Genomic DNA, 26195 nt, shown 5'->3' on the forward strand with positions numbered 1-26195 from the left:
TTTGTATATTTCAGTACCCCTCTGGTTCTCCTGAGATGACATCACGACTTATTTGTGCTTTGTATTTCACAGACAAAGTATAGACTTTTTTGTCCTCATAAATCAACAGAATAATGTAATTGCTGAATGCACAAAAAAGCCAGAACATAAGAGGCTTCATGTACAGAAGGGTATAAATTGTATTGGTAGATATCCCTAAATGCTCCCTTTTTGGATCTTTACAGGTTTTTTTAATCTATTCTGTGCGCCAAAGTCTTCAGACACAGAAAGCATTTGGAAACTTGTGAAATTCCTCAATGGCACACAAGTGAATTAATAGTAAATATGGCATAGCTGCTAAGAAGAACTGAAAGGGCTTTTAATCTTTAGATCTGATGTGTAATTTAGCTGACACATGGCATGTGAAACTTAACATAAAGTAATGCAAATTGGTTACAGAAATGCAATTCAGAAGTAAAAAGTGAAAGGGGAAAAAACACAGAGGCTTAATAACACTGGACACCCAATAAAACAATCATAGAAACTGGTCTGCTGCCAATACAGCACAAATATACATGTCCATGAAACTGATAGAGCAAAAATTCCACCACCACCCCACAGGGGAGCAGTTTTAATCTTAGCCATAGCTATGATGTCATCAAAAGTTATTATTTCATTCCTGCTTTCCCCTCCCCCCCAAAAATGAGCACAGCCAAGACAAATTGCGCAGTGAGATTGCTCTCACTACACCAACATATGCCAATTATGTGGTGGCCTGAACTCAGATTTAGGTGAAAAAAATGCAATATTTAGAAATTTATCAACATTGTCGATCTTTCAACAGTAGAGTCCATTATAGTTTTGAGGTGACCTGTCAAGGCTTGGGGGACCATCTTTACAGTGTAATATCACATATCATCCCTGTACAGAGGACAAAACACGAAGCCTGTGTACCATTTATCTCCTACTTACATCTCTTTCGATGACCTTCTGCATAGTGATTAGTTTAATTCTTGTTTGTTCAAGACAGTGTTACCACTCCAGCCCACAAACTGGCAGAAATAGAGAAATAAGGGAAATTTTGTATCTGGAAAATAGTAAATTATTAGAGTTAGTCATTCATTTAAAATACCATTTTGAAATGTCCCTGGAGATTATTATTTTCTTAATCACTTCCAAGTCCCTTCAAACTCTCCTAGATAGTGTCTCTCTTGTGGGATTTCATAAAACACTATTGTCTCTCTGCCATTTTACGAACTTTCTCAGACAAAATACTTTTTCCATTTCTTGTAGTCCGATTATCTCTAACCATTCAGAAACATAGACTATGATGCCAAAACCAGCAAAGAATCTTACATTTGTACGTGCAGGATGAGATAAGTGCTTAACCCTGCCTCTTTGCAATTAGAGCTTTGCAATATGACGTTGCCTTGGTAGCTTAAAAGTTCCTTTCATAGACGCACCACTGTAAGGCACTTTTGCAAATCTCTTGATGAATCCCAGGTTAGTTGAACTGTTCAATTATAGCTTTATCCTAATCCTACTAGCTAAGCATTAACACTAGCAACCTCCCACATCCTAATCCTATCCCACTTGACATTGACCCACACTTGGTCCCAAATGTGTGTGTTAGCATAGAGCCATCCAAACAACATATTAATCAGGAATGCAACAGGAAAGCAAAAAGATATATAACAGAGCAGGGGTGAATGTTTCAGTAAAAAGATGCTACTCTCCAAACACAGATTTGGCACATACAGGCTTAAATACAGCTAACAAATTAGCATAAATATCTACACAAATCTGCTGAATTGTTACAATTCTTGTAACTGAGCTATTAAAAGGTGTCTAGAGCGTGATTTAAAACGAGGGAAATCCAGTCTGAGGTCAGATTGAAACTATTAGAATTAGATACAGACACTGAAAATAGAAAAGCTTATGTATGATAGAATCCCATCCTCTATAATTCACTGCATATTGGGTAAATGATTCTTTCAGATCTGCTGTTGACAGCTTAATATTCCCAATGATAATGTTGTCAGGTGATAACACAGAGTCAGCCTATTTGCTTTGATCTGAATGGAAAGTTTGCATTGACTGCACCATTTAGAGAGAGGTTCTGTTTGGAAAAGAATTTCAGCTAAGCTGAAACATTACCTGAAAAATATTTGATTGTGGTCAAGATAGAAGGACATCGACTTCGAGAAGGCCCAGGCTGCCTTCCCTGAGCGATTCCTGAACTGCGACTGAAATTCTCTCTCCAAAAATATTACTGAGGCAGCCAAAAGCACACAAGAACCACCCTAAAGAACCTTGTATCCAGTTTTTAAAATGAGTGCTATTGTCATATGTATCCTTTCAAATTTCAGGAACATGAATATATGGCTTGTACAAACTCTGGTTTAAATGTCTCTCCCCATCTTTCCTTAGCTAACCACAACACCAATGAAATTCCTCTAGGTTTCTACATCCATACAGCTAAATATGCTTTCAATTATTTTCCTGGCATGGTAAAAGAAGAATTTTCATAGACTAAGGTCTTTATGTCAGTATAGTAAAAAATGTGTCTTTTTGAATGACATCGATACCGTTCTGTTGCTTAGCGCCTGATACAGTGATTGCAAGAGTGAAAGGCTAGATTGTCCCTGCGGGTACTTAAGGAGAGGGGAGGAGCTGAGCAACACTCCCCATCCTGCACAGAGACTGATAATCGTTCCCTGCCCATAGGCAAATGGTACAGAAGGAGATAGAGAAGAGTAAAGTGGTGCAGAGGCACGATTTTCCTCCTCAACTACAAATCAACTTTTGGAGAAGATAGGTGTGCCAGAGCAGGAAAATCTGAAGAATGGTTCATAGTAAACAAAATTTCTCATCTTCAAGGGAGCTCTACACTTTATTATGAAAGGTCAAATAGGAATGGTCAAGTTCTGCGCTGAACTCAAGACTAATCGATTTGTGTCTTCAGGAGATCTCTTGCCATGAAAAAAGCCTTATAGGCTTTCAGCCCATTGAAGTTTATTTAATCTGAAACAACAGCCAGGGCTGTTGGCTCACAGAAAAGCGAGAAAAAGTGATCCTTGTCTCCTTCTAGGAGCCAATGGCCAATGATTTCCTGTCATATGCCAAATTTCAGTCTTATGCTTCTTATAGATGTGTCATTGTCTGTGTCATATTCCATGGCATTCCATGTCATGTTTCTATTTCCAGTGTAAGGTGCATTCTGACAGCTTGCTCAGAAAATTGTAACCTCGTCATTGCAGCACAATGCACCACGTCATTTGCAGCATGCTGAAATGAGGGAATTTGAGCTGGTGGGCAATGTGGTACTAATGGCTAAAAACCACCAACACAAACTGGAAATTGAATTTGGAAAATAACCTGACTGTTTTGGAGATCACTACACATTAGGACCCAGGGATTAATCTGAAAATTGCTTTCAGGTATTATGTTTACTAAAACTGCTTTCCTACTTTGACTGAATTGCAGAGTTATTATCACCTACCACACTGAGAAGATAAGCTGTAGCATTTGTAACTTGAGCATTATTCATATCATATGGATTTCATTAAGAGCTTCCATATGATACTCCGGTGTTTGCAAGTACGCACACGTGCCTCATTGGTCTGTGTGTACATCATCAAATTACTTTGCTTTTAATTGCAAAACTAAGGTTGGCTTTGTGTTTAACACAGGCATTCTGGATCTATCGCTGTTGTGGGGATAAAGAACAGCATAAGAGCAACTAGATATCCTGAAATTCAAAATACTGCTGTGACTGTTAAATACACTTAGAGTGATGAATTAATTGAAAAAAAAAAAGTAGCACCCTTTTAAAAAAATAGTAGTACTGCACCATCTAAACACAATAAACCATTTAATAACGGAAGCCTGAACTTCAGCAAGGAGGAAGACTGCAGGCACTGTAGTTATCAGGATCCGCTTTTGGCAGCACAGTGGAAGCAACAGATCTCAGATCTATTTCTCATTAGACTATGATTTTTTAATTTTAATCGTATCACACAAAGTTGATGTTTTGTACTGGAAATCTGGAGTTGGGAGGAGAAAAAAAATTGTCTAAGAACTGCAACTTTATTCTTCCAAGTCTTGGTGCAGCTGAAGTCCCAGTGTCATTTCCACATAGAGAGGGGTGGCACCACAGCCTTCCCCTCACTGACCCTAGAGGATTCATCTTCAGAGGAGTTTCAGAATAAAACTAGTAGAGTTTTGTCTACTCTTCTTATATATCACATTTTAAAGTGTCTGGCTGTACTTGCCTTCTTGGACAGCAAGACTGTGTGTGTGCAGAAAACCAAAAACAAGACCAGAAAGTGCCAGCCATCAACAAGTCTCTGTGGAGATGATATTTGAAAGAGGCATTCAATCCATTCAGGCTGCCCCGCAGATTGCCACTGAAATTGCTCATTACCTCAAGCTTTCGCCTGGATGTATATTTGCTTTCATTTCTCATCACCTGTACTAGTTCCCAAAACTTAAAGGACCATGTATATTTTGTCTGATTTGACCTGACAATGCCCTAAAGGTGGATGACTACATATTATCAGCCCACTGGGAGTACTGTATGAAAGACTACAAAGATAGAGCTATCAAGTCCACATGAACTTGGCTCAAATATGTTTCTTTCATGTAGAAATGATAAAAGGCCTGCAGAGTAAAGGTAGGTCATGCATCACCAAAAAGAACAGATGAGAGTTGTCCCTTGCACAGTTCTCCCCTTCGACAGTCCATTCTTTATCGTAAGTACACCTTATGTCACTACCTCTGTCACTGCCACTAACCTGCTCGTGTTAATAAAAAACAGACTGACACAATACTGTTCTCATATTCATGAAGAAAACACCTATTGATTTCAGAGTTGTCCATGGCTGCTAAAGTGATGTTGGGCTTAAATATTAACATACAAATGCTGTGCTGCCACAGGTTTTTTTCAAAGGAAATTTTTCCACATGGTCTTCTTTTAAATTTTCTGGTGTACAAAGAAATTTTCCAAGCCTGTATTAAAATCCCATCTAACTCACCAGATGAGACGGCCTTCTGAGAACTAGCAAATGTCACACACTAGCTGTTAGAAGTGCAGTTAAAAAGGAAATCAAAGAATAAATCCCTCTATCTAGTTAGAAAAAGTTTTCTTGCCCTTCACTCTGCCTTTCCTACCCTTGTTTTTCTTTATGAATGCTATATTTCTAAAAAACACAGAGGAGGTATGCGTTTCCATTTGTGCAGGTATATAACATACATGTATATGTTAAGTGAATGATAAAAATGATAGATTTACTACTACAAATTGTCTCACCGATATATTTAATTACCTGTTTTTATTTAGCATTGCTTATTAATTTGGTTATTCTTACTTCCATAGTTCTATTATGTACATTAAGATTACTGGGTGAGCCAGTGAGTGGCTACTGTTACACGACAGACTTTACAACTGGAATATCTGTGATATGTGTAACTCACACTGAAAATTGATAAATACACACATGCTGTGTATGTATGTGCCTATATCTCTGCATGCACAAAATAGTTGTGCACTCTCACAGATTAAATAAGAAGGCATTCCTCTGAAGATCTTCCCAATTTCAAACAAGCTGGACTACTTCCTCGGTCACCAGGGTAAGAGTGAGAGATGTGGGGAGGAAAATTGTCTTTCCTCAAACCAATTTTACAGCCCTTCTGTAATGTAAACCTGACAAGCGTTCCTGCTGCTTTCATTCTTTCTTTAAGCATTCAAACCTCTGGTTCGCCTTCTTTCCCTCAAAATTTATTCACAGGATTTTGGAAAAGTTTCTGATCCTGGCAGGGCTGCCAATATCTGGTGGCAACTTCTGCATGGGCAGAGATTCCCTGCAGAGAAATGGCAATATTTATCTCTTCCCAGAATACTTTGTACCCTTACTGTTGTGCTCAGTGTGAGGTTCCCATCCAGGAGAGCATTTTGTCCTAAGCATAATAAACTCTAGCCCTCCCATTTTCCTGTTTATAATCATAAGATTACTACTAACAATAATAATGCCAACATTCTGAATTTACAAAACAAAAGCCACAGATATTAAGTCCTCTAATTAATCCATTGAAGGGATAATCCAGACACTGCTACTGGAGATACTTTTAAATTAAATACCTTTAAATAAAAGGTATTTCCAGAATATTGCAAACAACCGAAAACTGAGTAGCAACACAAACGCCCAGTGGGTCTCTTCAGTAGACCCAATGCACTGACACAGCAGGTGTTTTGAAGCAGCAGCTGCTCAGAGCAACCCAAAAGCAACTTTAAAAGCCAAGGCAGTGTCTTTCCATCCTGATACAGGGAGATATGCTGTCACACATAAGCACCCTCCCAAGCGCAGAAGGTGAAGGCACACATATCACGTGAGGTGATTCAGACGCTGGCAATATCTCACAGGACTGCCCCAGTCAGGTGCAGCTCTGAATGGGCTCAGTGGATGTGTTAGCACAGTGCAGTGCCAGCTCAGGTGCTGCTGTGCCATTTCCTGAGAAGGCACAACCAGCTTGCTCTGTAGTGAACAGGAGTCTTTCTCCTGTCCTTTAATGAACAGGAGACTTTTTGAACAGGGTCTTTTTTCACCCAGCTCAATGACTTGCTATGAGTAAGAACATTACATCTTCTTTTAAGCATATTTGGTCACTGTTGACTTTTCCAATATTGGTGCCAGCATTTCTCATCTTGTTGGAAAAATTTTAAAAACCACAGTGAAGACCCTGGCAGTGCTAGAATGGAGGTTTCATGGTTGTAAGAAACCTAAAACTATCATGTATTCTTCTAACACATGTGTTTGGGAGTGCTAAAACACTGATTTCACCCACAAGTAGACCGTCTTTTTACTAAATTCCACTTCCCTGCCCTCAGGAGTTTTCTATCTTAAATGACAAAAACAAAAGAAGTGAAAAGAACAGAGCAGAACTGAAAGGAAAAAAAAAAAAAGACTTCCTTTGTCCCATTATTTTGTCAGCAACTGTAAACAACTTTTATTGTGACAGTAAAGTACCATGAAAGAGCACTGAAGAACTTTATATAATATCCTAATTTAGCACTAACTTGTTTTCACTTCTCAGTAATAAAATTTTTCTTCTGACCTTCAACAAATGCTGAAAATGCTTTGGAGTTGCTCTATAGGCTCTTACAGGAACCTCCATAAGGCTGGGGATTGCTATATAACCACAGTGCACTGCTAGACTGAAAAAGTTTTTATTCTTATTCTAATAAGAATATGCTAGTAAATATTAACACTGGCTCTAATCAAACTAATATTAAGAAAAATATCTTGCTAAATGAAGTGTATGGAAATACTTGAGACTTTTGCATTTGTTCATTAAAACAAATACATTTCAGAGTGCCAGTATTAAAATAAGGGATGTGTTTTTGTTGGTGAATAGGAACAGCAGTTCTGCTTAGCACTATAGATAAGTTTGAAAAGAAATGATCCAAAAGTTATAAAGACATTCAGAGGCCAGCAATAGAAAGCTCAGCACACACAAGCCTCAGCTCCTGAGAGGAGACTATCATCCAGCCAGCTGAACTACTACTGGGGAGAGTTGAGAATGAACAAGAAAAACAACTGCAGTGGACCAGGCAGGGGTTCTGGGGTGGTTTTTGTTCTCTGACTTGGAACAGTAGGTTTTGAAAGCATTTTTCCATTACAAATACACAAAACGACAACAGAGAGGCCTAGCTTTCAAGTCAATGTATAAATATCAGCACTTGGTTTTGAAGCTTGTGGTCCTTAAAACCTTATATTTTATTTTCAAACAGCATGCCCCCTGCCAAGAAGTTACATTTTTTCCCTCTTTAAATAAGCAGCTAGGGTAATGGCATGATGAACAAATTTCATTTCTTTCTGCTCAGTTTTTTCCATCTTTAATACAGCCTCCAGCAGGCCAGATGGCACCAATGCAATTGCTAGTAAGTCAATACATCTGGCTGCATTCCTGAAATGACAAATCTGATGGATAGAGCCCCAGCTCCTATACAAAGCCTCTTTTCAGAACGCTCTCCCTGGTACTTGTCTGCTCTAAGCAAAACCTAATGTGTGAAAACAAAATAAAATTGAGCTCTTTCACCACCCCACGCTAACATTTCGTTTGCAGTGTTTTCTTTAGCGCCGCTCTCTCGCTGCCCTGCTCCTGCACCTCGGCCCACATCAGCAGGGAGCTCTGCTCTGGGCACGGCACGGGGCTGGTCGGTGGCCCCCGTGCTCTGCCTGCGCCGGAGCTGCTCGCGGTTCAAAGCAGGTTACAATAAACACTCTGGGCTTTTCTCATTAAAAGCAGTGAGATTGTTTAGGAAGTCGGCCTCGAAGAGAGAACACTCTGGGAAAAGTAGGAACGAAGCAATTGCTTCTTTCGGCCTCTGTAATCTCTCATCGGGCGAATTATGAGATAGAAATGTGCATGACCTCTTCCCATCATCAGGGCAGCAGTCTGTCAGCAAGGCGTCGTGCCCAGGCAGCATGTATAAGGCGCCCACAGAAGGTACAAGAACTCCTCAGCCTAGCATAGTATCACTGGATTATTTACATGTCCACTAGTACCTGGAGGTTGCCAGTGTGACCAGCAGAAGGACCCATACAGAAAGTTACAGGCCACTGCGTACCAGGTGTTAGCTAGCTCTTAGTCAGCATTAGTCTTTTTTTTTCCTCCTTAAATATACTTTGGGAAAGCTACTAGCACTAAATAAAATGCAGAAGCACAAAAAGTGTGTCACTCCTCCCAAAGAAGAGCTACTCTTCCCCCATAGCTATTTTGCAAAATAAAGCACCACATGAGGAGCAGGGCTCCTAATTTGTGTCGTGCCATGTTTATTAATCACTGATGCATGACAGAAGTTATTTCTACATTCATGAAGTCACTGCCATGATAAATATCAAACAACTGACAGTTTCAAGTCCCAAAGTCCAGGTTACTTAAACAAGAAGTGGCTGAAATTCTGCTCTCTAGAGCAGTCTGTGAAACATTCGCCCTTAAAAATGATTGCCTTGCCTCCTGAGTAAGCCTGCTGAGGTCATCGAGATGGCTCAAGGAGTAATGAAGGTTCACGAAATCAAAATACACAATCAAGAACCTAGAATCTGTAAACATGAATCACAGTAATTAGCAGCTAGTGGAGTCCCACGACATCCAAGTGGGTTAATCTGAAATGGTTCCATCCCAAATACAAATCATGCTTATGATTCTCAGCAACCCCATTGAGAGCATTTCTGTCTGCAACCTGAGCTGAATGCAGTCTTGATCCAGAAAGTTAAGAGTGCAACAGACAAAAAAAGCCTGATTTATTTGGTACAGTCTTCGGGCATAAGAACAAAAATGACGACAGCGAAGCTTTTCCAACCTTTCTACTACGCACCCCAGCTATGATTCCTTCAGAATTAGACTTTATTCTTAAAGGAACAAAGCAATCCAGGCTGAGCATGTCAAACACGCCTGCTGCAGCTCTGCTCTCCTCTCTGGACAGATAGCACTGGGCATCCAGGTGCAGATCCTCATTAAATACTCCTGCTTTACTCCATATAACAGGCAGCTTGCATGATTTATTCTACTTCAGCTATAGCCCACTTAGAGAACAAAGCTACTTGCAGAGGGGCTTTTTGTGTAGGTCAGTATTGTCAACATTAAATCTCTTCTTAAGTTGATATTGTGTCAGCTTTTTCTACAAATAAAAAGAATAAAAGTGATTGCAGCCACAGCATGCACTCAGGATCAAGGATGTGCAGTATGGATACAGCACTCATCCACACAGTTCTGTCCACAGGCTGGCAAAATATATCACAGTATCCTCAGCCCATTTCCCCTGTGTGACTGGGGAGGATAGGAGTAGATATTCTTTTTGTTTTTAATTTCTTACCAGATAACATAACTAGGTCTAACAGATTCACATTTTTTCAGCAAGCAGTGAAAATAAGATCCTTGGCCTTATCAGTAAATTATGTGTAAACAATTTCAGCATTACTTTAAAAAAAGCGGTGCAAAGAATACTTCGAATACTTCAAATATCTGCAGCCAGCAATAGAAAGAACCAAGCATTTTTATTTATCATACAAGCTGAAATATCAATATCTATACATAAATACACACATGTAAACATCCAGCCAATGGGTTGCTGTATGCTTTTATCACAAACTGAAAGGATAACACACAGTTTTCACCTTATGATAAAAAAAAAAGCCCCCACAGACATCTCACAGCCCTGTTTGCTGTAGTGAAGATTTTCAGACTTGCATGCACCCCTTTTCTTTTTTCCCCAGAATTTGACCTGAAAGGGCTCATGCTTGGATATCACCTCCATACTCTCACCTTGAGCTTTCAGTTTTCACCTCTAAAGGAGGACTCTAAAGTAGTAGAAATTACCAGGAACTTCTGCTGCTTCTGAACTATCTACCGTGGTGCAATCAATAACAGAGTCACACCCCCATAGCCTGTCGTTCCAAATATCACCAACCATCAGAGATCTGTACGATAGTCTGTAAACATTTACACCTAAGAGGTGAAAATGAAACAACGGTGATTATGGAGAGAGCATTTAGAAGAGGGAAGAATCAGTGGGCAATACAGGAGAGACATTCAAGTGAGGGTCTACAGGAATGAAAAAATGAAACCAGAGAGTGAAGAGGCCTTATTTATTGTTAATGGCTTTGCATCACACTTCTCTCACTGGCTCAATGATTGTGGATCTCACCTATTAATCATTATTTCACCTTGCAATCTACTGTGACCATTAATTCCTTGACTTTTAGATTCCTTTAATCTTCCTAGGTTGCTTCTCTAGTTGTCCTTTCAGAAGATATGGATAAAATATATATTTTTTATTTATTTAATACCAAATGATACATTTTAAATTGCTTCATTTTTCTTCATTTTTCTGTGCAATTTTCACCTACCAGTGTAATTGTTCCATGGACTTAAACCATGTAACACTAGGACATTCAAGAACAGCATTAATCTGTAAAACTGAAAATAGAGAACATTTTAGAAAAAGGTTTCAGTTCTGAAGAATCCAAATTGTTCTGATTTCCAAATATATTTAAGTAAACTGTAGATGTGTTGTGGAGTATGTCTATGCAATTTTTCAGCACCACCTTCACATTGCACAGGCTAGCTACACATTCCACTTTGATCTTCTAAAATCAAAACTTCACTGGCCTCATCACCCCACTCAACTAACCTAGTGAGAACACACTGAGAATTTGCTTTGTTTTTGAATATTTATCTGTTGAGTCATATATCGAGGCTTAATTCTGGAGAAGGACTCTCAACTGATTAAGTCACCTTTCAGGATTTGGCACACATCAGACAGAAAAGGATAGCTATATTTTGAAAGAGATTCAAATAAAACAAAAAATCAAAGCAATGACTTGAATGTGTTAATAGCAAGATAAGTACGAAAAATACAGGTTTTATAAAATCCCATTAAATCCCCCCCCCCCCCTTTTTTTTTTTAACGTCTACCCTGCCATATTAGGGTGATAGGAACTGTGGAAAACAGATGGTATCCAGCCCTTGGTGTTTTAATTACTGGAAAATTTGCATAGCTGAAAGTGACATAATCCAGGTGAAGAGCTATTGTACATTACCATTCAAGCATTAATCAAAATAATAAACATATTGAAAACGATTGTCTTCCGATTAAGTAACTAGACAGGAACTCAGGAGATCATTACTACTCTTCCCAGATCTGACACAGGCACCCTGTATCACTGGGCTTGCTAAACTTTCCTGTGTGCTGCCAAGCATGGTGCAGCCCCAACCACAGCTGGAACCTCCAACTTTACTGTAACATTACTGCTGATTGAACAGAAGTCAGTTTCAGCTATACTAGAAATGTGAGAGTATCTGAAATTTGGACAGTTTGCGTTAGGATTTGATGCCAGCATGGAGTAAACCAGCTTCAAGAAAACCAGCTTCACACTGTAATTTATTTCTAAGGAATTTAATCAGGTAGATCAATGTGGGCACTTATGCTTTATGATTAGAATATCACAGGGATTCAACATCATTAGCAAAGGTAATGACCATATTGACATGCAAGATCATCTACCACCTCCAAAAGCTTCGCATCTCTCATTTTCTAGTCTGAGTTGTGTTAGAAAAGTATTGAGGGAGGCTACGTGATTTAGAAAGTAGCTCCTTAGCAAATATTTTGACTATGCTCAGTAAGCAGATGCACAGACACAGCTGATGCAGGTGTGTGTTTGTTTTTATGTGTTTTAAAATCTAAAGTCTGACTCACAAGTCTTCATTTCAACATAGGAAATGTTTCTGAAATCAGAGTTTGGGGCATTGCTCTGTTGGGTTCATTTTCTCAAAGCCCTGTGTCCTAGATACTTTTATTCCTGGATCTCAGCACGTAACACAAGGCAGATAACCAGCTCTGACTCACGTAGGCTGATATTTTGAGCACTTCTGAGTTCTTTTGTATTCACTAAATTTTGCTGCACAGAATGCTATCTCTTGCTCTCGTTGCACCTCCTCAGGTGCAAAGTGTCCTGGACTCAGATGTCCTCCTTCATGAAAATGCTTCTTGGCACCTGATACCCCAGTGTATCTGTGTAATGGACACCGTGTTATCAGTACTGCTCAGCATAAAGAAGCCCATTGTTTTGACATAAATGAAGTTTTATATATATATTTATATATATATATATATATATATATATATACATAAAATTATTCTCCAAAGAAGGTGGTTCTAAAAAAAAGAAAGTAGCGTATATGAACATAAAAACCAACTATTCATCCCGTTATTTGGGGGTTTGTTTCAAGAGAAAACAGAAAATTGAAGATCATTTCTAGACAAGAGCAATCTCTGGCTCTTATTATTGCCATAATCTCTGGCAATTATTAAAGAAAGGGAGGGGGGACTTTTCATGGTCCATTAAGCTCTAATCATACCTTAGATTAAGAGGAGAAGGGAAAACCACAGGTCTAAGATTATTTAAAGGGTAGATTTCATACTATTAAGAAATTTAAGACAGAGACAGGTCAGGCTGAATTCTATTTAATTTAGAAGATATTCATCTCTTAAGTGTTAGTCAGAGGTCTCAGGGTACTGTATGCCCTTCTTATAACTACACACAGGAAAGTGAGCAGAAAAGAATCAGAAGAGGAATACAGTCTGATTAAGGCCTTGTTTCCTCCAATCCCCCCTCTCCCCCAACCTCAACAGTCAAATTTACAAGTTGCTCATCCAAAACACACATTTAAAATATATTTAGCTTCCCCTAATGTGCCAGTTGACTATGCCAACAAACAGTACATGCTGGGAAAACATTTACTTTTAATAACTTAGAATGGCTTTCCAGTGAATAGATAAGTAATGTATCTTCATGCGTGCTGCTGGGGAAAGGTGGTGATCATGTGGGTCTTACATTGGTGCTCTGTGCTACTCCTCTAAAGAGAAACGTGTTTTCTGGCAGAGGGAAGAACTTTTGTCTGAATTCAGATTTATGACAGACAGGCAGTTACACTTCAGGTGCTCCATGTAAGTCTGGGCAAGTTTTGTGGCTCCGCAGTATTTTTCTTGCATTACTTCAGCACTTGCGGAGCTCAACCAGGCAGTGACCATCTGCATAGGTACACGCTGCACCACTGCCTGCAGACATGACTGTGATCTGCTCCCCAGGGCCTCCTCTGGTATCAGATACATCGCTGTGCTGTTGAAGTATTGCCTCCTACTGAAAATAAACCTTTCAACTACAGCACACAGCTTACGGTCAAAAATTTTTTGCAATAATTTGCAGTGACAAAGTTCTTTGATCAATTTTTTTTGAACAAGATAAGCAGGAAAGTGTTAGCATTAGCCTGAGGGATTTAATGATTTAGCGTAAAAGGCTGGCAGCCTTTTCAGAGCAGCAGGTAGGTTACCCAGGGGCTACCAAGCCGACCGGCACCCTTCTTACCAGCCTCAGCATCAAGCGATCCCTTGGTCAGGCGCCAGCCCACACCACCTCTCCTGTAGTCAGAGTATTTAAGGGCCTGATCCAACCCCCAGGCAGACCCACAGGTCTCTCTCCCCAACACCCAGCCATGCCAGACCAGGCTTTGCTGCCACTTATCAAATCCCCCCTTCTCTGTAAAGACCCAACCAACATGCACCAGTGCTGGGACAATTACAGCTTTCCGTTCTGTGTGCTTGTTGAAATCATCTCAAGACAAGGTCAGAGAAAGAAATGTCACCTCTGAAATGGAAGGAGGTTTCTGTAGCACATTATCACATAATGTAGACAACAATGACGGCACAGGCAGCAAAAGTTTGCAGCTGCATTATAAACTCTCCTCCATCCCCCCTGCCCAAGAATAAGTCATCCAAACAAGTCCTGGCAGTTTTGACTGCTCAAGAAACTTTATGGCTGAGAGCTGCACAGATGATTTACTGCTAGGTCCCCTTTCCCCCTTCAGCTTGCATTAAACTAGAAATTCACAATTGTTTAATGGACAACAGCATACTTGCCTTTTTACTTTTTTTTTTCCTTCTCATGAGAAAACTTGTTTTATAGTGCTTGTGAAAGAATTTGTGATGCCCGATTACAACACAGAGCTATAAATTCAAGTCTTTAAAAAAAACCACCACAGCGTCTGTCTTTTTGTGCTCAGCAATAACACTTGTTTTAATGAGCCAATCGTCTAGGTATGAAAACACATGACTGCTGAGAGAGAAGATAAGACAAACCACCCCACTGCATCCCTGATGTCGTCATGATGGATGCTGTTCTAACAAAGCACGTAGCTGATGCTCAAAGCTGTTTCTAAACTTCAGGGCAGCTAGCTTCTGCTTGGGAAACAACCTAGAGTATGAAGCCAAAACTAGGCCATGATGCACTACGGTACTTCACAAGATATCTGACTTCAAGCACACAAGTGCACTGCTTTCAGTGGTCAGAGATTTAATTATGGAAATATTATGAGGTTCTCTCTTACCTTAACATTCATTTAGCCAATGAAGATAATACAGGAAGAAAATATTTCTTTGTTGACCTGAGTAGAAGACAAAGGTAATGCAACCATCACTTTTATGGAAACAGGCATAAACAGTGAGAATCAAAATGTCACAAGGGAACATTAATATCCATTCAAAGGGAAGTCTGCAGTCTACATGCAAACCAGCAGTTGCAGACCCTTCTGTCACACAGGCGAGCTTTTATAGCAAACACTTTAACAGAAACCAACAAAAGCCAACCAGGGATGCTCCACAAAGAACTGAGTAAAGGCACTAGATCGATATTTAACACCATCTAGTAGGCACATAATTTCTACTTTGGTTTCCTAAATCAATACCTTTTTTTTTAAGCCAGTTGTCAAAATAAGATTTAGCAATAACAGACTTAGGAAAAAGAATCCCCTTCCTACATTGTTATACAAAAGAAACCCTGATAAATTAATATAAAAGCTGTAGCTGTGATGATCAAAGTACAAATGCAGGAGGCAATATCTACCAACCAAGGAAATTTTTTAAACGCAGAAAAATAAAATTACTACTTTCAACCCTTTTTTTTTTTTTTTTTTTAAAAAAAAGATTTTCTGGACTCTAGTCCATCCAACTTCCTGGAAGCCCTGCACAAGAGCAGTGGTTGCCCTAACACAGAGCATATGTGATATTGCACAGACAAGGGCATCCTGCAGTCTTCCTCTCTGTAAGATTTCCAGTCCACATTTTGTCAAGTATTAACGTGTGAGAGTTATGAGTAATATTTTACAGCATCATATTCTTCTGAAGTTGTACAACCAAAGTATATATCAACAAAAAGCTAAGATGCAAAGACTCATCACACCACATTACTAATAGTGGAATATTCCTCCACCACCCCCCGAACCCCAGAAGAGATGCAGCAGGATCACACTCAAAATGAGATGGTTGAATGAAAGTTCCATGTTTTGCAAAATATTTTCCTGTATTAGGAGAGAAAAAAAAAAGATAAAGTATTGCTGTACCCATAGCAGACAGGGCTGCAAAGGAAGAAGTTGGCAAACACCTACAGAACTGCTTTGAGAATTTTCCCCTTCATTTTTCACTTAATAAAATGCTTCAGTTTCAGCTCAAAATATTTCAGCTTGGCTTCTTAAAACTGAGAAATGTTATTTTTCCCTTTTTCTGGTTTCAGGTTTTCTTCTCTCTCTCTCTCTCTCTCACCTGTTATTACTTTCCCTTCTCCAGAAAGGGTAAAGAGGTATGAGATACTAGGAATACAAAGTCACGCTTTTTAATTTATGTAAGGTTTTTAAGCTAGAAATATATATATATTAAGCCAGTGAAAAAATTGGATTAAAGAAAAATGTTTTTAATGGTTAATCTCTAATCTAGATTTTTTTTTTATTTGTTTATTTTTAAATAGCACTTTATGTACAGATTTCTTTCTGGAAAAGGGAAGATGTAATAACCTCATCAATAGCATTCCTACAAAAGAAAAGTTAAACTGATTAATTTAGTCAATGAAGATTTTATTCAGGTCTAAGTATCTCAGAGGTCTTGGGGGAACAACTTGTTTATTTTTCTATTCATTGTGACAAACGCTTGACTACCTCTGAGTTTTTGCTGTTGATATTAACAATTTCCGTTTCAGACTTATATATGCTGCTTTAGAAACAACGGGGCCTTTTCAGTCAAAAAATATCAGTGGAACAGTAATACTTATTTACCACCTCATCTCAAACTTGCTTCACTCAAGATAGAATGGGACATCAGCAATTGTTCACAAACTACAGGTTTGGATAAACCTAAATGGTTTTGAACAGCAGCGAGGTGTCCAGAGCAGAGATGATGCACATTGGGGAAAAAATGAGAGAGTTACTCCAGTAATTAAGATAGTAGTAGGCTGTTTTTCTCGTACAGATGAGCCATTAGAGGTTGCATGGTCATATACATGTCAGTTTAGATCTGCATTCAAAGCAGACTTTTGGCTGTGGTACCCCACGTTTGCCCATTTGCCCATATGCAGGAGTGACTGTAGAGATTGTCTCACACCTACAAGGTCGGGATGCTCAGACACTGTACTTTGCTCTTTCATTTTTATTCCCTCTCACACACACTGTATATACACATACACGTGCTAGATCTGCACTACCTACTGGTCTCCCAACCCAGCTGTATATGAAGTTAAGTCTTCTGTAAAAGAGTTAGCATTAGCTAAAATAAAATCTAGGACTTTCAAGTCTTATTACTTCTCAAAAAAAACAGAGATAATGTCCTTTTTAGAAATGCATAAAGGAAGAAGAATCATTGCAGGGTGGCGGAAAAAATAGCATGCCTATTTGGAAGGGAAACCATTAAAGTAAACAAGATACTCTCAGTACAAAAGTATGCGAACAATGGTTAGTTTCACTTTAGTGAACTTTCTAAAAGACTGGCTGTACTCATAATACGAGGTGTACCAGCCTTAGAAAGCCATCCATCAAACAAGGCAAGCTCAAGATTTTTGCATTTGTTAGTTGAGCTTTTTGACTTCAGCTGCACACTTCTGAATCAGAATCTGGTTTTAGCCTGGATCTACAACCTTTAAGGTTGAATATAACGTCCTGCAACCCACCACTCCATCCCCCCCACACCTCCTGCTTTCATAATATACTCTTCACTTTTACTTGCGACTGGACAAATACTCTGCAGCACACATTTCTGGCTCCCAAGGAAAACATTAGGGTGTGGGCGTGCTTCCTTAAGATTGTATTGTGCTTAAAGATAAGCCAAGCAGAAAACAAAGAGCACATTATAAGCAACTGGAATAGTGGCTTCTGAAGTTTCCAACACTTAAATAAGTTTGAAGTATAGTGGATATTAATGACAAACACTTTTTTGGTTAACAACTGTACCATTGCTTTTCACTGGATGAATTGGCAGGGGACAGACCTTTCTGATAATGATGCATTTAGCCAAGGCCATGCTTATGATACTAAGCAGTGAGGTGAAAATCAGTGATATTGTAGCACGTGTCTACTGTACAAAATACAGCCTAGAATAGGAATATACAGGTACATTTACTTAGGTAAGTGAGACACCAGGTTTATTACTTTTCAATGCAGACCAGAGCTCCAGAAAGCCTTCCAAGAAACTTGAAAATTGAAATGGAACAGTAGGTAGGTGAGATGAGTTAGACAAGGCATGCTCTAAAATCAAAGCACATCATTCACTTATATTGCGTAGTCATTATAAAGGAAGCCTAGCAAGCCTTTTTAAAAAAAGAAAAAGAAAGGCCACACCAAAAAACCCTGATGTTTGCAAAAAGCTTCTGACAGTTGGCAAGCAGAGCATCTTTGAGTTAGAAAGAGCCCTTTTCTTTGTCTCAAATTCTTTTCTGTTCACACTGATACAAATTCTTTAAAATCTCCATTTCCTTTCTCTAGTCTGCCAAAATAGCTATTAAATGCAAAGGTGGCTGATTAAGGTCTCAAAGGAACACAAAGTTTGGCGTGATTTTAGTTTTAAGTGATAGACTCTGCAAGTTAAACCATTTGTTTTAAATTCCATTATCTGAAATATACTACCTTAGAACAGCTTGTAACACAAGGGGAAGATAAAGAGCAGTAATTTGGAAAAGAGAATTCTCCACCTATGAAGACTACATTCAGATCTGTCATTTGGAAAAGGAAAAATCTTCTCCTACCTTTCCATTGCAGTTTATTTTTTAAACAGTTCACAAATGGAAACCATGAGGGACAAAATGGAGGACAAAAAAAGTAGCTTAATAATTTGGTTACATACCTTTGAATGCTCAAAATACATCTTGTAATTCAGGTAATTATACATCAGATAATCCAGAAAGACTCTGTTTTGGGCATATTATGGGGGTAATATTATCACAAGAAAGATTGAGAACAACTGGCATGGTGTAACATGCGTTTTCCTGCAGCCTGCCAATAAGCAAAGCGGGGAAAGACCCAAAAAATCTCATTTAAAATTAACGGCATAGGAAATTTAAAATGTCATGAATTTAACTGTATTAGAAGGAAAAAATATTTCTTAAAACTTATGTTTCAAATGTCTACTAGACAGAGTAAAATACTGATTTTGAGAGGCAAGACATCACAGAGAACATGCGAAGGAAAGCACTAGCATTAGAAGCAAAACAGTTTTTCCTAACTCCACCAAAACTGCATTGAGTCCAAACATTTATCACAGGCAATCTAGGAAGAACCTTTCTTGCCACCACGCATCAATTCTCTTACAAAGGTCAGAATCGCTGCCAGGATACTGGATATTGGATCTATCATTTTCAGCAGAAAATCCTCAAGAAAATGCAGCTACATAAAGCAGTGCTTTGATTTGGTTAGGTTTTGAGCTTTCTAATGACACGACAAACTTTCTTCTTTCACATCGAAAATCTCTTCTAATTTCATCCTTTTAGTTGACCTCCCATACTCCTAATTCTAATCAATGTTTATTTGTTTCCCCAAAAGCATCAGTGTTTACAGTGGTCATATGAGAACCTCAGGATTTATTAGAAGAAACATCTTCTACAGCTCATTCTTACAAAAACCTTGAAAACACACTAAAAACTGTGCTTTAGATCTTTAAGTATAATAAGAAGTATCTAAGACTTCAGCTGGTGTAACACCTGGCTAAATACTAGAGATAGGGAGGATGGACAAGATGTTTTATATATTCATGTTGAGCAATGCTGAACTGCAGAATTCATTTTTATCCTCAGAGGAGATAACGTTAACTACTACACTGAGCACTTTAGATCTTTATCATGCCATAATGTAATGTCCTGGCAAAATAAATAATACCCTTTCAATAAGTACTCTTTCTGGGAACATGCATAAGAATTGAAGTGATTATAAAACAATTAAATATTTAAATCTAGTGTTCTGGGATTGTTTTGGTATTTCTTGTGTCAGTAAGAATTGCTCTGAGCTACTGAAAAATCTGGATTAGAGACAGGGTATGAAAGAAAATCTATTTTGCAAACAAAGGCCAGGCTAGGATTTGCCGCAGCATGAAGCTAGCCAAAATACTTCCAAAACTCACCTTGAAAGAAAATTGAGATCTGTCTGTCTGAGGAAAAGGATGAAAACTTGGTCTGCTTGCTACACACAGCCCAAACTCTCACCCTACATCCCCTGTATTTTCATGCACCATGACAGCAATTTAGACCCCAAACACTCTTCTGAGTAACAGACCTTCCCAATTTCCCTCTGCAGGAATAGGCAGGGCCTTGTATCCTCCAGGAGATCTATGGACAAGTTCGAGTCAGTTTCTGTAACAAGCCTGGTCAGATATGGCAGAGAATTTAAAGGCATGGCATGTGTGCACCTCCTCTGCAGATAAAAAGTTCTTTGTTCAAAGCTCGCTGCCTCTTCTTCCTCTCTTCAATTATCTTCACGTAGCTTTAAGTTATGGTGTATGTGCTCTTTGCACATTTCTTCAGCTTAAATATATATATATATATACACACACACACAGACCTGGCTGTAAGCCAGGTCTTAAATTAATAATGAGATTTGTATTAAAAGCAGCAGCCTGCCATCTAGATTCTAGTTTCTATGGCCCTGCAACGCGTAGTACAGCCATAAGTAAGCTACTTTTGGTTTGCACTGTTGTCTTATTTCATAGGACTAAGACACAAAGCTGAATATCCCTTTTGTGCCTTGATACAGGGGCTTCATTTTGCTGCCTATTTATTCCATGGCCCAGAGCAACACAAAAATGGTGAAAAGCAGATACATGGATTAAACTCACAGTATGGAAAGGGAAGTTTGGAGCAAGATCAACTCAAGGGATGCTTTAAGGAAGCAAGAAGGAATGATCGAACTACGTAACTTCCTCAAGAGTTACTTTGTTAGTCTTGTCATGGGTTGGTGAACATGAGGTATTAAAAAGAGATACCTCTTTTTAACATAGGAACAGATTCCAGGCAAAATTATCCCAAATGAGCCTCCGCACATGGCAGGCTTCACAGCTCTGCACTGCTGCTCTTCCCACATGGGCAGATCCAGTTAAAAATTAAAAATAAAAAAAAACCCTCCAAACCTCCTCCTTAATTGTCGCTGCGAAGTTTTTTAAGGTGTTATGCTAACAGCATGGCATCTCCTACCACACTAGGAATCAGGCCTTTAGACATATAAAACAGCAAGTTCTAGACTAAGTGACAACTTCTTCTGGGAAGAACCTCTGAGAATGGGGTAGAGAGAAACAGCAGTGGTGATTTCTGTGTGTAAATCCAGGCAGCTTCATTCTTTTTCCCATGCATGCCTACAGAAGTCTCTGTCCACATTCTCAGCTTTTTACAGAGTGATGAGAAGAAAAGGAGAGAGAATTACATTTGCAATTCTCTTCTGCAGAAGAATTTTAGGAGTTCAGACAAATATCCATTAGAAACAAGCCAATAGTTTAATTTGCCTCATCATTGGGAAGGAAAAGAAATTGAAACGTCCTAGAACTTTGTGAGGTTTCAGCATCTCCCGAGCTTTCCAAATAACTGAACCTGAAAGACATGGGTGTCACAAATAGCTTGCATATTTTTCTGTTTACTCATAGTAAGTACAGACCACAGGAGCAAGTTGAAGTCCTGCTTTTTCTTTACCCAATTTTTCAAACGAAGCAAAAATTCTCTTTCCAAGGTGAATAAACTTAAGCCATAAGTAAAGTCCTGCTTAAATATTGACACAGAACAGTATATTCTCTACTACCCACTGTTTAGTTAGCAATTAAAGTATTAGATAACAAGGCACATGTACACAGCTGGATGGAGAAACCTCAAATTTCTGAACAGTGTCCCAGTTTCAAGAGTCGGCATGGAATCAAAATGACCCGTATCTTGCCACTGCTAACATATTTAGATTAAGTACACAGATACCAAATTCCTTGCATGATTTATTGACTATGTAATGCTAATTTTCATACCCATTCAATTTGTACAGTCTCATGTACAGCTAGGTACTGTATGAAGCAACTTATCAAGCATATGACAATACTGGAGACGAACAGGGTCGTTGGTTTATTCTTGGTTTCCCCCCAGCCCCGAGAATAACCTGTGATTGTCCCAGTAACTGGGCAAAGCACATGCTTTACTTTGCAGATCAATAGGCAGAGGACTCGACCAAGATGTTGGACTACAGAGTGAGGCCTTGGTCCCAGGGCACCTTCTAAAACCAAAGCCCTTTTCAGAGGTTCCTACTTTCATGCCCTACACATGCACAAGCCTTCCCTGCACTCTTGTTCATTGCCCACCACTTGGACTGGTGCAGAAATGTGTGATGCTACGCTGCCAATTGTGTTAGTGCAGTGATAAAGTTAGAAAATTGAAAGCAAGAAGAAGGTGCAACTGTTGTACAGGTCTATTTCTGTAGAATGGGATTCTCAAGGAGCCCTGACAGGAGTGAGGTACCTATACTCCACTCAAATGCAAAGGGAACAGCTGATCTAATGCTTCACTACAACATAAAAAAAAAAAAAAAAAAACATGAATTTCAGAATAATTCACCCAATACTCTCATCCTTAAAGTATTTGAGAATCAACATCAGAATATAACAATGCACTGAAGCTCTATTTCATGAGCTATTACTCAAAGAACGGCAGCAAAGTTATAGTTAAAAACGACATATTTAGCCATAGTCACACTGATGAGGAGAGACAGTTGTAAATAATGTTTATGCCCTGACAAAAATAAGGTTCTTAAATAATGTTCTTTCAGTGCTATTGAAAAAGCTAGCTTGCAGCTTGGAACTCACTGAGTTTCTGACTCATTCCTGTAAAAACTCAGAATAATTATTTTAAAAATTAACCAAACACAGGTTTGTATAACAGAAGTCATTCAAGTATACAATTCCCCAAATACAGCTGTGAGGTCAGGAGGTCAGACATGCTCCCACTCACTTCCCTAGCTATATACTGAAATATCTTTACCAAATTACACAGCAAAGCGAGCACATAAGACTGTTTGATTATCAGTTGAGCATTTCACCAGAATCGTAGTGTTTAATAGGTTTGCGCAAGTCTTGGGATATGATGAGAAGCTGAGAGACTTGCTTAATGTGCTTGTGTGGTGCACAAGCCTCTAAACTATGGGGTAGGCTTAGGGGACAGAATGACTGACTGCATGGGCCTTGCTGCCTGCAGCAGAAACGTCTGGTCCTCGAGGGAACATAAATTTATTGTTCTTGTTTTCATATCCATTTTTCACAGCAAAGAATGTACACGGCCTCCTCCCAGCGCAGTTCAAAGCTACATGGACTGGCTGTGGTGCACTTGGGCTGCTACAATAAAGTTGGAATCGTTAATTCTCTGAATTCTGTGTTCACTTAAATAATTTGTGAAAGAGATCCATCACAAAATAAGAAGTTACAGTGTATGGTCCTATTTAACAGCATGTCTTCCTTAGACTAGCATGAATTTCACAAAGCAACACTTCAGGTATAACCAGCAACCAAAGGTAACACAGCACAGGATCAAAACCTGGTTTCTTCAGGACAGAATTTGGTTTTCTGGTGAGGAAAGTACCTTGCAGCAAGTGGGGGAGCACTTGAAAAGGGGCAGTAAACGCACCTCTACAGCTACGAAGGACATGCTTTTGTTCTGCCCCTCCAGGAGCCCTGAAGCTCAGGGGCAGCTCTCACACAGTCTGCTCACCCTTAATCTTTCTTCAGTGCAGCAACATTTATTACACTTAATTAAAATCATCTACAAGCTACAGGGGTAGTCAGAGCAGATCTTTCAAGGCCCTGTGTGAGATCATTTCTGGCAAAGCCCCCATTCCAGGATACAGGGCTGAATGCTACTTTGACCTGGTAGCTCCTCACAGGACCATGGCTCCGAGAGCAGCACTGCTCCCTTGTCACCTACAAAGGGGACACATGAAGCAGCAGAATGAGCATTTCAAGCATGGCCCACATGCATGACTGGCTCTTCCCAAAAGCAGTGGCCCCGGTCTGGCTTTGACAAGCTTCCTTTGCCATGACAAAGGACAGGGTGCCTTGCCTGCTCCCAGTGCCCCACTGCCTCTCCCACAGCCAGCAGCAGGCTAGTTAGACACTTTGTAAGAGCCCAGCCAAGAAAGCCATTTGCAGGTATGTGCCCTAGCAGTGAATCCTCAATCCTCCATGTCCCTATACCTCCTGTCCCCAGCAGGGACAAATCCCCACGCTGTACAAAGCCCTGGTGATGCAGTCAGTTTGTCACACTGACACAGAGAACACTGACTTTCCCTCTAGATGCTGTGTCGGCAGGAATAGTCAATACAAAGGGTTTGAATCCGCTCTCCCTCCTCCCAGTGAGGATCGATGATAATTTAATTGGAATATAACGAGCCATTAAAGCCAGGATCAAGATGGCAGGATGTATACAACAGAAAAAGCATAACATGAAATTAAATACTGTCTACAATTTATAATTGTTTGACAGCTCATCTTTGGATGAGCTCTAGGCACCCTAACCTGTGAAAACGTATTCGTATGTATTACTAGAAAGCATGTCACAGCATTACGCACAAGCTTATAACAGAACACAACCATAAATTACAGAGATTGATAAAAATCTGACTTAGGAAAGAAACAGATCCAAACGATACCTGGCTACTTGTAAATTCTGACTAGCTGCAATGACGCTTATCTGGCCATATCAACATTTAGAACCCCATCCCTCAGAGACAGATCAGATGAGCTATATCCAAAGATCACTTGCTGTCTATCACAGTTTCACAGAACAGCTTGGTGACTAACTACAGCCACTGCTATTGCAGCAGTAAGCCAGCTACCACAGTGGCCAACCTTCAGCGACTATCAAACACAAAATTCAGCTTTACTTCAGCACTAGTTAAAGCAATAAACTGATAGGAGCTTAGAAACATCGTACTATTGCTACGCAAGAAGAAAAGAAGATCTATATTTATATAGCTGTCATAAGAAAATACATATTTACATAGCTTGCTTAAGTTTTCGTTAAAGATGGGTGTGACAAGAGGGTTTGATCACTTCACCGATATTAATATATAAAGTTATCAGGCATTAAAATTTTTACCTTCCATGTCCCAGAGTACTTATTTTCCAGCCCTGTGCCTCAGCAATACCTCACATTTTACAGAAATAAATGCTTCTACACAGCGCTTCAAGGGTCCTTCCCAAACAGGCGCCACAAAGCCGAGCTACTCAGTCCTCCAAACGAGCCCCCTGCCAAGCATCTACTCAGTGCCAACAAAGCAAGGCAAGATAAAAGCATCACGGCACAGGCCAGCAGCCCAGCAGAAAAAGCACCTTAGGCAAACAGAGACCAAGCTCTCAAGAGCTGAAGCACCACCTCAAGGATGCAGAGACTTGCAACACGCTCACATGAGGGCCCCGGGACCGGTGGGCACACTCACCTCGCAGGCAGGTGGACGTGGTCCAGTACAAGGCAGAGCCAGTCCCAGTGCAGATGTGACCCAGGGGTCCAGAGCCTCCTCCTCCAGGTGACCCTTCCAACATGAGGCCCTGCTTTCATCCCTGCTGGCACACAGCCAGCACGCTTCAAATCTTCCAGCCCAGAAGGCCAACTTCCACTGTTAAATAGGAGAAAACAAGAACAACAAAAGAGACTGATCAGCTCAAGGAGAAAGGTCGGGAATCATGGCGCAGAGGTTGGAGTGACCCCAGGAAATGGAGGCCCTTGCTGCCAGCAGAGGACCAACAGCCACAGGCTGCACCAGGTAGCCCTGCCAGTGGCGTGGGCCTCTCGCTCAACTGGCCTTCACTTCATTACCTCCATAACAGCATCACTTCAGCATGCAGGCGGAAAGACCCTATGCACACTGCAGTGTCCTCCTCAGGGTGCAGGACACAGGTATGCACCCCTCTGTCCCACAGCCCAACTTCCACAACATCCCCTAGCTCACTCCTCAAGCTGTGGCTTCACACAGCCATAAGCAGGCTCAAAACAGCACTACTACCAAACAGAAGGGTCCCCTGCTCTGGGAATGCCTCAGTGATTCCCCCACACCTTCGCTTCAGGCAAACAACCCAACAAAGGCCATTCCTTGAGCAGGTTTAGGCTGCAGCCTCGCCTGCTCTCCTGCTAGGCTACATTTCTGAAGACTTCACACAACCTCAGCCTGAGACAGCTACCACCACTCCTCAAGAGCCACTACTAAACTTTACCTCCTGTGTCCCAGCACCACAGCAAGGCAGTGTCCCCAGGGAGGCAGCCCTAAGCCAGCAACCACCCATCTGCAGCCCTTCTGCAATCACCAAACCACACAACTCAGTGCACCTGCTCAACCTTATCACC

The 26195-nt window shown here is 40.1% G+C and overlaps 2 long non-coding RNA genes across 2 annotated transcripts in view; one reads left to right on the forward strand and one right to left on the reverse strand.

Moving 5' to 3' along the window:
- LOC121073428 overlaps window positions 1-25467 on the forward strand; it is a 125386-nt gene extending 99919 nt beyond the window's left edge. The window contains exon 3 of the long non-coding RNA XR_005821705.1: window positions 25301-25467. This is a non-coding gene — a long non-coding RNA (uncharacterized LOC121073428). The remainder of the gene's footprint in view (window positions 1-25300) is intronic.
- LOC121073429 overlaps window positions 1-25991 on the reverse strand; it is a 125910-nt gene extending 99919 nt beyond the window's left edge. Inside the window, exons 1-2 of the long non-coding RNA XR_005821706.1 lie at window positions 25671-25991; window positions 25294-25470 (exon numbers count right to left, since the gene is read on the reverse strand). This is a non-coding gene — a long non-coding RNA (uncharacterized LOC121073429). The remainder of the gene's footprint in view (window positions 1-25293; window positions 25471-25670) is intronic.
- Between the last annotated feature and the right edge of the window lie 204 nt (window positions 25992-26195).

The sequence above is a fragment of the Cygnus olor genome, chromosome 7, assembly GCF_009769625.2.
Source record: "Cygnus olor isolate bCygOlo1 chromosome 7, bCygOlo1.pri.v2, whole genome shotgun sequence".
Taxonomy (NCBI): Eukaryota; Metazoa; Chordata; class Aves; order Anseriformes; family Anatidae; genus Cygnus; species Cygnus olor.